The following is a 9,868-nucleotide window of genomic DNA, read 5'->3' as shown; positions in this document are numbered from 1 at the left end:
ATATTATTATTGTTCGCTAGCTTGCTAAATGTTCAAATACGCAATTTGCTGATTTACTGAACATTATTATTTGTAGCTAGCCTAGCTAAATGTCCAAACAACAGTATTTCCTGTTTTACTGACTATTATAATTGGTAGCTAGCTTAGCTAAATATCCAAATACAGCATTTGCTCTTTTACTGACCAATGTGTTTCAGTTCTAGTAAAAGTGTTTCACGTCCGGTAAATTTGTTTTATTTCTTGCATATTTTTTTCTTAAATGTAATTTGTGTTCTCTTTTAAGCATTTATTCAGTATCTCAGTATGGGATACGCCCCTTTCGCGTATTCCTCATGTAGCCCCGGCTAAAAAATGTAAAACTCCCTAGTTCTAAAATAGATACACTAATAAATACAGTAATAAATAAAGTATTATACATGCATAGTGATGGTTTAAAAGAGTACTAAACATGTTCAAAATAGTCATTGTGTTTGTGTAAATAGTTTAAAAAGAAAAGAAAAGCAGTACAGAGTACATATTTTTATATATTTTATATATATTTTTGCAAGAAGGTCCCTCAAAAGTGATTAAGGGATCTACTGAGGGATTAGTGTACAGGTGAGGGTGGAGTACCAGATTGGAAGGGGCCCGCCCACGGGACGAGAGAGAACAGCGGAGATGCGGGAGTAGCAGCGCGGGAGAGACGAGGAGGAAAAAGTTCCTCACAGGCTGAACTAAATTCACTAATAATCAGTATTAATTAAACTAACCGGTAATTTTAAGGACACTGGAGTCCATACTGAGAGTGTGCTGGTGGATAAAGCTGGGATAATCTCTCTATAAGTAAAGTTCTGTTAGCACTGTTAGCTTAGCCAGCTCGGCTAGCTGTGTTTAGCCTCGTATTAGCTGCTCTGCGCTAGCCGTGAACTCTCCGCTGCAGCGCCGCTCCGACAGACTGTTCCCCGGACTGACTCGCGCTCTCTCCGCCTCCACTGAACACCAGGACCGCTAACACTGCTAACCAGAGAGCGCTCTGAGTCCCCGCGTGGATCAGAGTTCCTCTGAGGGAAAACGCTCCGTGCTGCAGGACCCCGCGCTCTGCTCCCGCTCATATTCACTGAATCTGAGGTAAATCTGAAACTCTTATTTCTGCTCGTTAGAGTAAAGCGGACATTAAGCTCCGAACCAGGCCTGCACCGTTTAGTTCTGTTCATTTCATCTATCTATCGCTTAGACGTGCACAAAAGTTTTTGGTGCGGACAGCGCGACATATTTAACTATTGCCTTATAATTTATCATCATCATCTCATAGTCAGCGGGCCGGTTGTGGCCCGCTGGCCTTACAATGCCCAGGTCTGCTTTAGAAGCATGTCCCACCACAGCCTGGTCACGAATGCCTTTAATTCCCACGGCTCTTCTTCCACGAAAAGAGACTTCAACTCTGTCAAACTGCATCAACCAACCAATGAAGTCATTAATATGCCTTTCAGTTCAAAATAATGTGCAAGACTTGGTCACCAATGTGGAAGGACTTCTGCTCACCAAGTGCATCCACTATATATGTATATTTGGTATATTTAGTATATATTTTATTTAAAAAAAAACAAGACATTCAAAATATGTACATGATAAACAGATTTGACAGTCTTGAAAAGAGGGCAGATTGTTGCAGACCAGAAATATATAGAAAAGTTGAAACTTTGTATTGTAAAGTAAACAAAAAAAAATACAATGAGGTTTAGGTGATAGTGTTTTGTTCAGTTGGATCTGTTATGATTCACCTGGATAATCTCTACAGAGAGGACTGGAAAGGGAGGGGTTACTTGAGTTTGCAGAGCTAAAAAAAAACACCAGTTATTATTGGGGTTTACAATATGTGTGTATGGGTGCTGGTGATGAAGCTGTTCACCACGACAATGTCAACACCTGGGGCCTCATGTACTAAGACTTGCGTGGACTTCCTACTAAAATGTTCCGTACGCTCAGACCTAAAAAGTTCCGTACGCACAAAAAATCCGGATTTATCAAACCGTGCGTAGACAAAATCCCACGTACTCTCTCTTAGTACATCGCAATCAACTTGAAATCAAGCGCAAATGCACGAAAACCTCACACCTGCCACGACTCCTCACTCAATTACGCAGAGTATAATGTTAGAATAATAATTATTAATTAATAATAATTATTATTAGTAGTATTATATACACGTAGCGTTTAATTACCCATGTTTTAAATTGTATTATTCTAAGATGGATAATAAATGCTTTAATTTAAATGCTTTAAATTAGTTAATTACCAAGAAGCCACACGTCACGCGCTCAGCTTGTTTTCTTATCCTCTTATGCTCTTGGAAATCTAAAGCAGTTTATAAGCCAGTCATCATCATGGGCCAAAAAAACATAATCGTCACGGAAAATGCGCTCTCAGTGAATTCGGCCATTAGCAATATTTTCCAATAATGCCAACTCCAGCGCAAACTTTTATGCATTTTTATAGAATCTAGGCTAAGTGGAAACACGTTAAACGATTATTTATGGAAGCCAATGAAATTGTCAAATTATTTGTATTTTTTTTACCCAATAATGCTTACTACAATGTGTGCATAAAGGATACCTTATTAGTTGTAATTTCAATGCATCGCCTCTAAGTGTCGCCAAATGACAAAAACACAAAACATACGCACAAAAAAAAGGCGTACGCCCGAAACGAAAGTGCCGTGAGGGAACACACTTTCTCACGTTCAAGTTAAATTTAGTACATCTGACCATGAGCGTGAAATATGGTATATATATTCAGTACATGAGGCCCCTGGTGTTCTGTGTCACAGAATAGTATTTATGAGTGCGCCAGACAAGTCAACTTCCCCCATGAACTTGTTGAACACCTTCACAGGTTCCGGCACAGGGATCTGCTGGGTAGATCACGTTCCATTTTTTCTTCTGACATGACGTGGCACAGACAAACAGCAGTGGGCCATCCCTGATCCATTGTATGTCACCACGGTCCACTTTTTTTAAGGCAGGGCATTGACTGTTGTTTTTGGGAAGCCTATTCTGGTCTCACAGTTGGTTCCACAGGCCCCTAAACCAATTCTATGCAGGTGATGAAAGAGCAGTGAGCTGGTGTAAAAGTTGTCAACGTACACCGTGTACCCTGTGCCCAGAGAAGACTGATAACAGTGTCGAAGCTCAGGCCATTTCCTGATGGTTTACTTGCCTTCCCCACATAGACACTGAAGTTGCATGTGTAGTCACGGGAGCTGTCAGCCAGGATGAGGAGCTTGTATCCCCACTTTGTGGGCTTGTCCTTCATGTACTGCTTCATCCCGATTCCTGCCTTGTTGGCCACCATGCATTCATCAATAGAAAGGTTCCGGTGTGGCTGGTAGTAGGCTTTGCAAGACTATTCATACAAGTTCCCAGAGTACTAACCAGACTAAACACTGCTTAGCTTCCGAGTCAGATGAGACTGGGTGGATTTTTCTTTCTTTTTTTTTTTATTAAAATAAAGAAATAGATTTGTGAGCCTGTACATACATAAGTGTAAATCATCCATTACAGTGTTAGACAAAATTTATATCTCTTTCGTTTGTTTTGTTACAAACAGTATAAAAGCTACTGCCTGTGGCTAAATGGTGAAATGCCAATACTTTTGGCTGATTGAGCTGTGTTCTAAAACTTTTGGTTACATGCTAATATCCAAATACTTTTGAATAAATGGTGGTGCAGCACAGATATGCCTCTTTATGGTTTAGTATAGCTTCAGCCCAGCAGTGTAAACTCTTAAAAGCAGAAACAGTTATGATCATAAACCACAAGCACATGTCTTTCTGAAAAATGCCCATTTTGAAAAAAATACTTTCAAAGGGTTTAAAAGGGCTTAAATAGACTTTTACATTTTGATAAAAACCTTTAGAAGAACACTGCAAAACACCACAAAACCAGCAGAAAAATATAGAAACCATAGAATATTTGTTTTAGCAGGAAAGGATAGTAAGCTTAAATGAAATGTGTTTAAATTCAAAAGACAGGTATAAAAACAATTAAACACATTTTATTTTGAATTAGTTTAAACACAACACATACATAAACAATCAAAAACACATTACCCCCCCCCCCCCCCCTAAAAAAAAAAGGAAAAAAAAAAATAGAACATGCTAAGAAATATTACAAACACAATACAAAAACTTGTCGAATTACCACATTATGGTTCATTAAAAAGTGGGCTTTCAATGTTTAAAATGACCTCCCCTTCCCTCACAACAGTTACTTTTAACGTCACCACTCCACACAGTGGCGGGAACGCTGAACTCCTCCATGGTATCACTGAGGAAAACAGTCCCTTCTACCTTTTGTGGAGATTCCCACGATCTCCATCTCCACTGTGATCTTCAGTGACTCTGGTTCCTGTAACACAGAACATGGTGATAGGAGTAAGTTTTAGCAGTCTACATTCTTTTCTGGTACAGCACAACAATAAAGTGTTAAACTACGGCACTGTAGTTATTAGTAGTGATGGGTCAGACTCTTAGCCGGCTCTTTGAAATAAACGACATGCGCTGACTCCAGAGAGTGAGCCAATATATATATATAAATATAAACGTATAAATTAAAGTTTTACGATGATACATATAAACCACAGTAGAAGACAGCATAAAATATACATTAAGGAAGAAAACTAATGATAGAAATAGTGAAATACTAACAAGAGGCAACAGTGAAAGCTCCTCATAAACTCTTACAGTTTTTAGGCATTTCTTATTCTTAGCAATCTCTAAAGGATTTCAAAAGGGGAGTAAACTCCAGTACGAAGATATCAAATCAAGTATTTACAATGATGATAGTAGTATTTACTCAATAAAATAATAATATTAATAATATACTTAAAATCAAGATCAGTGTATGAAAAAAAAACATATATATCACCAAGGTTCATATTTACAGAGATTTTAGTTTTCTTTAAAAAGAAAGAAGAAAAGTCTTGCCAGAATTAAGATACAATGGAACATAAAAAAGATGATTCACATTCTGATTGACAAAAAGAGCATTCAACATTGAAGTGCTTGATCTACCCACACCTTACACATGTGACCTCACATAAACTGTGTTTTGTAGCAACATCAGCTCCCTCTTCCACAACAGGGCAGATCATAACAGAAACCAATCAAACCCTCAAACATGAGCTCCTTTTTATGTCAATCTTTGCTAAAGTTTTCAAAAAACATCACCTGGATGCTTGATTTTTTTTATTTGCACAATTATTTTTTATTTTGTTGAGTGACACTTTGTTGATGGTGTTCAGTGCTGTTTATTTCACTGTATAGAGTTGCACATTTGAAAATAGTATACACATTTACATTGGACCTGTTTGTTTACTTGAGATGGGCCTTTGTTTTTGTATTTCATTATTTATTTTTATAAAAATAAAGCCATATAAATAATATATATTTTATATAATGTATGTTTCAACACTAGTAATTCATTGTACACATAATTTGGTAATAAATTGAATTAAGCAACCAAAAAATATAAGGAGCTACTTGGAAGCCGAAAGAGCCGGCTCTTCTTATACCTCTTTTCCACCAAAAAAGTGCTGGTGCCGGAGCCGGTTCCAGGGAACCTTTTAAGAACCGGCCCATGTTTCCACTGCTCTAAGGAGTCACTCACTACGTATGTAAATGTGGTTTGATTTGTTACAAACAGCAGAGATGTAGTAATGATTCAGGACGCTGTGACACATTACAAATACCTGCTTTCATGCTTAAATACTTAATATTATGCTCTTTAAAAGAGACAGACATATGGTATGGCATATTAAAAAGTGCATAAATTATATGCATCCCCCCCCCCAATATCATACCCGCTCCGAGGCCCTTGTAAAAAAATAAACTTTTATTTAACATGGTTTAATTGAAATTCTGAAACTGAATTAACTTCAACTCAGGCTCTTTTACACTTACAATGCTTCTATGCGAAAGGTGCTACCCGCAAATAATAGTAATAATAATAATAATAATAATAATAATAATAATAATAATAATAATAATAATAATAATAATGTGCCCTTCTACACAACAAAAACACAGTACATGTCTGTGTTTGTATATGTATATATAGTTAATAATAATGACAAGAACAACATTAATAATATAAAAATTACCTTGACTGTAGTTTGGGAGGTTGAGTTAAATTTACCCTCCTGCACCTTCATCTTAAGGTGCCTGAGGATAATTTGTTGACCCAATCGGATTCTCTCTGTGGCCGACTCCCTCCACAGAGTGACCTCAAACTGTTCGTCTGCACACTGCAACGAGACCTCCTTCACCGGTACAGACCCATCTTTCGTTGTTTTTAATTGAGTTGCACTCAACTAAAACATAAAAAACAGAAAATTAGTGGAATAATGAATTACTCATTATTACTCAGTGTAATTTTGCTAGTTTAAAATTACAATTGTAGTATTTTAATTAGGCCAGTTTTAGTTTGTGCTGAACAAAAAGGCAGAAATTAAAAATGATGCAGTTCTAGCATACAGTTTTTTATAAACATTTTTGCAGTCTCATGGCTCAGTACATCTGTAACAAAAAAAATTCTAGGAACTATTAAAATCAATAAATACTTTTTTTTTTTACTTTAAATACATTTATGAAGCCTATACCTATGTAAGAAGTGTAAATCATCCTTTACACACAATAAATTTCTTCATTTCTGTATTGGTATTAAGAACTTTATATAAGGTGTATATACCTTATATAAGGTGTATGGCTATACATATGCCTATTGGGTTCTGTCTTTTCTTCTCAAATTAATGCACTGAACTGACGCAGCTCTCTGTAATGAACGTCAGTCGGTAACAGATGCTGTAAATACTAAATGCCTCTTAAGAATATTTTTTAGTTGGAGGACCATTGCTGTCTTAGAACTCCAGGCCAATATTTAATAAAAATATATTCGTTTAAAAATTACAAAAACATTATTGGAGACAATCAGTGATTTTAAATTATTGAATTATTGTCCAGCCTTAAGTATTATGTTTATATTATGTACATAATACTTAAGGCTGGACAATAATTCATATTCAATATACATATCAGTGGTGTGCAGTAAGGCCTCTAAGGGGCTGACCAAATGTGCATGTAAATAATTACTTATTTTTTTATCAGGATGTATATAATTATTGCAAGTGTAAGCATTTATTTTATAGATTAACTAAAAAAACAGCAACTAATTCAAAGCATTAGCCTGTGTTTTTCGTTGCTATAGGACTGTATGATTGACAGCGGTACTGACCAATCAAAGCTCTTTAAAATGTCTTCTGCTCACGTGTCCGCGGACCCTTCTCCTGATTTTGAGAAGGGTGTAGTAATGAGTCTATTAGAAAAGTCTTAGGACAATCTAACCAATAAGACTCATGCTTTTCACTCCAGGGGCGGGGCCATGGCTGCCTAGCCCCTTCTCTGCGCTCGGATGAAGGGGTCAGGCTACGCGCATTGATTAGTAGTAAAACGGAGAGCGCATGCTGGATTAATTAAATATTTAGCTACCTATCATGGAAATAAGACAGATATTGTGTCATATTATATTAAAAAGCCTTTTTAAAGGCTGCCCTTCAATGTGAAACTAAGTAATATGCCGTGTGACTGGTGATTTTTGTGTGTACTTAATGTTTTGGCTGCTCTGGCGTCCTGTAGAGATACAAATGAGTGATATTTGTTAAACGCCTGTACTTGTAGGAACATTAAGCATTTATTGTTGGGTCTATTGTATGCTTTTGTAGTTTGTAGCTGTATTTGTGGACTGTTTATGTTCATTAAGTTCATTGGAACTACTGGTCTGAATCTTCAGGTCTGGAACTTAAGCTGGTTCTCTGGCTCTATAGCAGTGGTCTCAATCTTATTCTATCTGGGGGCCGCTGTAGGTAGAGACTGGGTGAGGCTGGGCCGCACAGGACAAGAACACGTATTTTATTCAACACATTCTGCCATGCCAGGTGTTCTGTCGAGTGATGCTACCCATCGATACGCGCTTTCTAAAGACACTGCGCATGTGCTAACCTACATTTGTATTATTATTTCAAGTGTACTATAATAATTCTGTTTTTCTAATATTTTTTGTTCATTTAATAACCTGGACTGTCATTACATTGTCAAAGTGTAATGGCAATTAATAATGATAATAATAATAATAATAATAATAATAATAATAATAAAATATGATCTTAAAATAAAAAAAAAAGATTATAATAAACTCTTACTACCATAACTTTACCCTGATACGGTGATTTAGACTATCCAAACATAGTACATGAACTTCTGCTGGAAACATGCTCTAATATTGTGCTACTTTTGTGCTTTTACCTTTAAATATACACAAAAGGGTAGCACGGTTTGTCAGGGTAGCACAAGTCGACAGAACACCAGATCTCTCGTCTCGCCGTGTGGGCGTATCTTGAATCCAAATAAGGCTACAGGTGTACTCAATTTTAAACTTTTAATGATTAAATGAACTTTACTGTGCTCTATATAAATCCATATTTTGCCGTTTGTGTGTGTAAGGCTCGAATGTGTGTGTGTGTGTGTGTGTGTGTGTGAAGTCCCTGATTGGCTGAAAGCAGCGCGACGGCTTGATTCATTTGAATAAAGAATGCGGGGTTGCGTTCAACGCAACGCAACCCAACCCAGCCGGTATGCAGTGGCTCTCTCCATTGAAGTGAATAGGATGCGATGTGCTGTTGAAGATACATCAGCAATGTTATTTTATTCTTTGTTCTGTTTATTGTTTATGTAAAAACTGGGTTTGCAACATTGAACATTAATCAAGCAATCGGTTATTTACACTGGAGGAGGACCCTCATTTACTGTGCCGCTGAGCATTTACAGTTTAAAAGGGATTAAAAATATTATAAATAAAATTAGAAAAATTAGAAATAAAAACTGACATTTACTATAGACGGAAAAAATATAAAGATAAAAAAGGAAAAATAAAAAACTTTAAAAAGATCATAAAAATTAATACATCAAAAATAAAAAATATATATATTATGAAAAAAATTATTTGATCAATAAAAATAATAAAAATATTTAAAATGAATTAAAAAATAATTAATATAAAATAAAAATTCATTTAAAACAAAATCAAAGCCTTTCTAATAGTGCGCAGAATAATATCAGTTTCAGTTAGTTTCGGTTTCAAATAATTGAAACAGCTCACCAAAACCTCAACCTATCCTTTATATTTGACCATATTTGATTAACTTTACAGGTCCTCACTCATCTTAATTAATTTAACTAAACTGAGTTGTTATATTATTTGAAGCCTCGCGCTGAATTCAGCTCGGCGATGCGAGAGAGAGAGCGGCGCATTTTGCCTGATTTCTCTTGATTGAATATGAGTAAATATTCGAATTTAATACCATACATTTGGCTACACTTTATAGGACTTTATTTATTTATTTATTTTTAATCGCAGTGCCATGCAAGCTTTCAAGCTCGTTCTGCGTGACTGCAGCATTTTAAAGCGCAGGAGAGATTTTAGTCAATTAATTAATATATACATTTTTAAAATAAATTTGCCCTGGGGATAAGAAATGAACGCTAACATATAGCTTTATATTGCTGTGTATTTCAAATGTTTTTTAAGGTTTATATACTTGACATGCAGCACCAGATGACAGGGTGATGCTTTATTTTTTTAGATATGAAAAAAAAAATTAAAAGTGACTTTCAGTTACATAATAGCAAAGTGAAATGTGACATAAATGACATAAATAAAGTTATGTCCAGTTCAAAGTTCTTTTCTCTTTTAATTTTTCATTTCAAAAACTCCAGCTATTGAGTAAGAATAAGCATCTGTTAAAATTCTGGACAGCAGAATGCCTGTGTCTGCTCTAT

The 9,868-nt window shown here is 35.8% G+C and overlaps 3 protein-coding genes across 5 annotated transcripts in view; 1 reads left to right on the top strand and 2 right to left on the bottom strand.

The window, feature by feature from the left end:
* Window positions 1-9,868, top strand: part of LOC125801205 (zinc finger protein 271-like) — a 184,661-nt gene that overhangs the window by 90,049 nt on the left and 84,744 nt on the right. The window lies entirely within an intron of this gene.
* LOC111190033 (zinc finger protein 239-like) overlaps window positions 1-9,868 on the bottom strand; it is a 269,476-nt gene that overhangs the window by 191,881 nt on the left and 67,727 nt on the right. The window lies entirely within an intron of this gene.
* The window catches only part of LOC125801519 (zinc finger protein 239-like), a 140,463-nt gene that overhangs the window by 69,762 nt on the left and 60,833 nt on the right, over window positions 1-9,868 (bottom strand). The gene's annotated exons all lie outside the window — the stretch shown is intronic.

Source organism: Astyanax mexicanus, chromosome 4, assembly GCF_023375975.1.
Source record: "Astyanax mexicanus isolate ESR-SI-001 chromosome 4, AstMex3_surface, whole genome shotgun sequence".
In the NCBI taxonomy this organism is placed as follows: domain Eukaryota; kingdom Metazoa; phylum Chordata; class Actinopteri; order Characiformes; family Acestrorhamphidae; genus Astyanax; species Astyanax mexicanus.
This window is presented reverse-complemented; position numbering and strand designations above follow the sequence as displayed.